The 4,951-nt window shown below is 33.3% G+C and overlaps 1 long non-coding RNA gene across 1 annotated transcript; it reads left to right on the forward strand.

Moving 5' to 3' along the window:
• The first annotated feature begins 375 nt into the window (after positions 1-375).
• On the forward strand, positions 376-2,619 carry LOC128285526 (uncharacterized). Its single transcript, XR_008275960.1, has 2 exons — positions 376-409; positions 2,376-2,619. It is a non-coding gene; the product is annotated as an uncharacterized LOC128285526 (long non-coding RNA).
• Positions 2,620-4,951: the final 2,332 nt, after the last annotated feature.

The following is a 4,951-nucleotide window of genomic DNA, read 5'->3' on the forward strand; positions in this document are numbered from 1 at the left end:
TGTTAAATGCTTGTTGATTTGTATAATTGTTGCCTAGCTACTAAATGAACTTAGGATATTATGGATAAGTTCAAGAGTGGCAAAATTGAAATGAAGTTTGCTTGTGCCGAATGTGCATATAAGTAAGTGGAGTTATGTTATAATAGAACTAAGTGTGGCTAGTAAAGCCTATTTAGTTTTCTTGCTATGTTTGACCATAAATATGATACATATTGAAATCTATTGTTTTAGATATAGATTAAATGATATGTGATTGCCAAATGTGATTGTTAAGTGAATAATATTAGTTAAGTACTTAAGCAAATCTATTGTTTTACTTAAGCTTAAGAGCAAAGAGGATCAAAGTCGGATAGGGAAAAGAGGAAGTAAACGAATAGCCGTGGATATCTAGTCGTCGACCACTTTCGAGGTAAGTTTTAAGTGATTAAACGTTGAGTAAATTCAATCATAATAGAACATAATGAGTTGATTTAATAAGATATGATGTGGCCATGATATGTTTTAAACTCAAATGGTAAGTTCATAAGTGTTTGGACTTGGAAATTTAAGAGCAAATTGTAATAATTTGCTTAGGACAGTAGCAGTAACGTGATTTTAAAAAATCACCATAAATTGTTGATGTGGAATTATAGGCTGAATAAGATACGTACTCAAAGCTTAATTAGTCTAGTTCCTTATAAAAGAGGCCGTGTGAGCAAAAAAATTTCCTATAAAGAGATATTTAAAGTTGTGTGAGATGGTGTCAAAATGACTCCGAAATCCCCTATTCTGTTTTTAGAAAATCGTTATAATTTGCACAAAAATGGTTATAAGGTAAAATTTATATGCTTAGACTCCTTAATGAGTCTAGTTTCAAATTAAATTGAATATAACACATTTTGAATTCTGTACAATGAGAAATCTGATTCGTAGTGAGGAGTGGTCAGATTAGTCGAACAGTGAAACCGGGGAAAATTTTAAGAAAAATCTGGTATTTATTGGCCACACCTAAAATTCTGAAAATTTTATGGATGAAAGATACATGAGTCTACATTCAGGGAAAATTAACGGCAATTGATTTTGAGTTTTGTAGCTCCAGTTATAAACAATTTAGTGACTGTTGCTCAGGAAAACTGCTTGTAGTGAATATGTGATTTTGTTGTAAACTTTGATGAAACTATTTGAGTTGCTTATAAGCTATTGCTGAAATTGATGTACAAGAAAAATATGAAATATGTATGAGATATATATATATATGTGATAAGGCCTAATGGCCGATGTGATGAATGTGAAAGTGTATATATGTGACAAGGCCTAATGGCCGATGTGATGAATGTGAAAGTGTATATAAGTGACAAGGCCTAATGGCCGATGTGATGAATGTGAAAGTGTATATATGTGACAAGGCCTAATGGCCGATGTGATGAATGTGAAAGTGTATATATGTGATAAGGCCTAATGGCCGATGTGATGAATGTGAAAGTGTATATATGTGATAAGGCCGAATGGCCAATGTGATGAATGTGAAAGTGCATATATGAGATAAGGCCTAATGGCCGATGTGATGAATGTGAAAGTGTATATATGTGACAAGGCCTAATGGCCCATGTGATGAATGTGAAAGTGCATATATGTGATAAGGCCGAATGGCCAATGTGATGAATGTGAAAGTGTATATATGTGATAAGGCCGAGTGGCCAATGTGATGGATGTGAAAGTGTATAAATGTGATAAGTCCTGGAGGGCATTTGTGTCAGTACTATATCCGGGTTAAAACCCCGCAGGCTTTATACGAGAATATTATCCTGATTAATGTCCGTAAGCTCCGTGCTCGTACTATATCCGAGCTCTAAAGACCCGATGACTACGTGTGGAGATTATGTCCGGGTAAGACCCGATGACCACGGGTGGAGATTTTGTCCGGGTAAGCCCCGAACTAAAGGTTTCGCTGAAGATTCGAGTAAAGCGTAAGATTATACGACTTCACAGTAACAATTGGTAATAAATACATTCAATGCGTTAAGTTGGTCAGGTATGTATTTTGAGATTATATTTAAGCTTGATTTGGACTAAATCACAAGGTCGTTATATGATGCATATGTGAGTAAAGTAATAAGACTGTTCTATGATTATTGTGCATTTGGTCGATGTGGAAAGTTAGGTGAAAATATGTAATGTACCTATGTTTACAAGAGATCACTATCAAGTGAGAATTTATCGCCTATTATATATGATGAGATGTGCATATTCGGTAAAGAGATGGTATGCTAGAAGGAAGAGTGAAATAAAAATACGAACAACTATGTTATAATTTGGTTGTTATCTGTTGACACTGCTTAAAACTTACTAAGCATTGTAATGCTTACTCCATTTACTTTGTTTCCTCTGTTTTATAGATCTCATTTGGAAGCTACAGGCTCGGGGATCGTCAGCAACTAGTCACACTATCACTATCCACTGTTTGGTACTGCTATGTTTTGGATTATCTTATGGCATGTATAGAATAGACTAGTAGTGGGAGGATATTTTGGTTAATGTATATAAGCCATGCGAAAATGGCTTTAAGTATACTTTGATCATAGCATTATAATCATTTTGTATGTCGTCCGTCGAGAGGTATGGAAATGTTGGTAACGGTTAGTCATGGGAATGGTTGTTCATGATCACTTTTGGTATATGCATGACAAACTCTAGTTGATCCATGGAGGATCATGAGATAGGTAAAGTTTACCTTAAAAAAAAATTGATGCCGGCAGCAGCAGTGATGTGAATGTGAAAAATCTCTAAAAATAGTAGGAATAGAATTAAATAGCGAATAAATTATGTAAATGAACCTTGACGAGTCTATTTTCATAGGAAAGTAACGAAACGATCATATGGACAGTATGTTAAGAGATATTTAAGTCTTTGTGAGACAGGGCCAGAACGGTTTTTGGAGTCCCTATTCCGACTTTGGAAATTCATTATAAATTAACCAGAGACATTTAGAAGTCATGCCATATATGTATAGATTCCTTTTTGAGTCTAGTTTCTATAGAAACAAACGGCATCAGTATTGAAGCCCTGTACAGGGAGATATCTGAATCGTAATGAATGAAGGTCAGTGTAGTCGTACCCTGTAACAGGTGAGACTGTAACTAGTAAACTGTACTAATTGGCCCGACTAAAAATTCTAGAAAAAAATTTGTAGATGGGCATATGAGTCTAGTTTCCGGAAAAAAATTACGAAACTGATTTTCGAGTTTTGGAACTCAAGATATGATTTTTAAAGTGACAGTGACGCAGTTAGCCAACTGCCTGGAAATATTTAAAATGGACTGTGAAAGCAAGTGATTTAAGTCTGCAAACCCCTCGTGTCCGACTCCGGCAACGGTCTCGGGTACGGGGTGTTACAGGCATGTTCAACAAAACAATGGTTAGAGTTTGTTTAGGACTCTCCAGCTCTTTAATTGGTCATATTGAGAAGTTTAAAGTGAAGGCAATGATAACCTTATCTCTTGAGAGTGTTTTGGAGCAGTTGGTAGGCTGATTTATGAATACTTTTATTTGATAAATACTCAGTATTATTAATGGGATAATTTAAACTTTTAAATAAGAGTTTAAAACTTATCAAAACTCTATTAGATGGACTCTTGTATTAGCCTAAATAAATAGGTTGCTTGTGGCTTCTCTTTAGGGAGCAATTTTGGAATGTCTTTGCCGACAGCTTTGTTGTGTTTTCTTGTGGTTAGTTTGTAACACTCTTTTAAGTATTCTTTTGAGAGTTTTATTGATTTTATTAAGAAATATTTGAGTGATTTATTTCTAACAATTGGGGTCGGTATTGGGGTTGTAATTACTTCTTGGTGACCCGAATGATTGTTGAATAAAATCATTCACTAGGTTGGCTCTGCAGACACAGGATTATTGTGTTTAAACTACGTTAACAAATACTATGTGTTAATTTTTCGCGTTACTTTACTCATTGCATTACTTTGCATTCAATCTTTATGTTTGTTTTTGTTCTAACGGTAGTTAAAACGAAACTATTTTTTAAATGCAAACCAAGGAATTTTCAAAAATCAAGTATATATATAATCATGACTTAAAATTAAAATTAAACTAAATATAAAATATTTTTAAAAAAATTCCTGCAAATCTTCGTATCTTGTGTTTAAGATCATGGAGAATAAATCTAATTTCCACTATGTGAATAAACAGGTTTTATAAATTTCTTGGTGTAAAAAGCCTAGAAGCTCTGGAGTAGCTAACCAGTTAAAAACTTTGAGGAAAGCAAAAGGTGCAATTCCTCCTTTAGAAGGATTTTTTTTCTTTCTTTTCTTTTCTTTGGCATCTGTAAAAAAATAAAACGTCGATAATGACAATATATAGCAAAGAAAAGAGAAATAAAAATAAAGAATACACAGATTTTTACGTGGAAACCCTTTCAAAAAAAAACCACGGGCAAAGGAGAAGAAAATTCACTATGTCAAATTCGAATAATTAAAAGAGGAATTGTAATAGCCCGATTTTAGCTAAATTAGAACAGTGGTTTAGAACCACAAATTCGAGGTCAGAAAATTATTTTAATGTTATGTTTAGTGTTTATAGCATGCGAATATATATGTGTGAAAATTTCGTGAGCTAATTTTATCATTTAATAGCTCAATTTGATAAAAAGGACTAAATCGCGTAAAATGTAAAAGTTTCATTCTACTTGTTTAAAGTGGTTATTGTCATGGCTTATTAAATGAAAGGTCCTTATGTTGATATTAGACCATTGATAGTGGAGATGGACATAAATGGCCTTGAGTTATGTGATTTTGAATGTTTTAATTAAGGGTTAAAATGGTAAATTGATTAATAAGTTAATATTAATTAAAACAAACAATATGGTAGCCATTAATATCATCATTTAGCCGAAAATACAAAGAAGAAAAAGAAAGCTTTTATGCATTTTAAGGTTCGGCCCTTTTAATCTTTGATTAAGGTA

The sequence above is a fragment of the Gossypium arboreum genome, chromosome 2 (genome assembly GCF_025698485.1).
Source record: "Gossypium arboreum isolate Shixiya-1 chromosome 2, ASM2569848v2, whole genome shotgun sequence".
NCBI lineage: Eukaryota > Viridiplantae > Streptophyta > Magnoliopsida > Malvales > Malvaceae > Gossypium > Gossypium arboreum.